The 689-nt window shown below is 37.2% G+C and overlaps 1 protein-coding gene across 1 annotated transcript in view; it reads left to right on the top strand.

The window, feature by feature from the left end:
* The window catches only part of LOC119590434, a 17009-nt gene that overhangs the window by 15350 nt on the left and 970 nt on the right, over positions 1–689 (top strand). The gene's annotated exons all lie outside the window — the stretch shown is intronic.

The following is a 689-nucleotide window of genomic DNA, read 5'->3' as shown; positions in this document are numbered from 1 at the left end:
ACAGCATTTTGCACCACTAACGACGCGCTGGCACGTAAGAAGCACCCTAAATTTAACATGAAATGTGCTTGTAAAACTATTGGAAATTTTCGTGTCCCGCAACTGCCCCCTTACCCATTTTAGGATATTTGGCTCGATAATTACAAACAGGCAAACGAATATTCTATTATCTGCCTAAAATTGTAGCTTCAGTGAAAGTTCATTTTTACTTTATGGAGCACGTTCAGTCCTTGATACAGGAACCAGAAATAAAGTGCTGGGGATATAGTGGTACTTACAATATGACTAAAACTACTCAGAGGTTTGCTTACTCTCCGCTGCTAGTTTCATGAATTATTAGTGATTTCCTGAATATCCTTTCTTTATTTATTATCATTTTTTAAAGCAGTTATTTCTGTTATTTGGAATTATTCACGGAGTACAACATCAAGTGTTTACTAGTTATTGTAAAATCGCCTAGATTGCTGAACTAAACTTGACCTGATTTCAAGGAGCAGATTTTTAAATGAGAAAAGAGGGATAAAGAGGGATAGCAGAAAGCCACAGAAAGGTGTCCTAGAACCTGTATTGACTTCATACACACAAAAGAAGTTCTTGACGTGATAGTCGACGAGTTTTGGAAAGGGAGACTTCACCGATACATATTTTTTTGCACAATAGAGTAGGTGATGAACAAGATTACGGGGCGT

This window comes from Penaeus monodon, chromosome 27, assembly GCF_015228065.2.
Source record: "Penaeus monodon isolate SGIC_2016 chromosome 27, NSTDA_Pmon_1, whole genome shotgun sequence".
In the NCBI taxonomy this organism is placed as follows: Eukaryota; Metazoa; Arthropoda; class Malacostraca; order Decapoda; family Penaeidae; genus Penaeus; species Penaeus monodon.
This window is presented reverse-complemented; position numbering and strand designations above follow the sequence as displayed.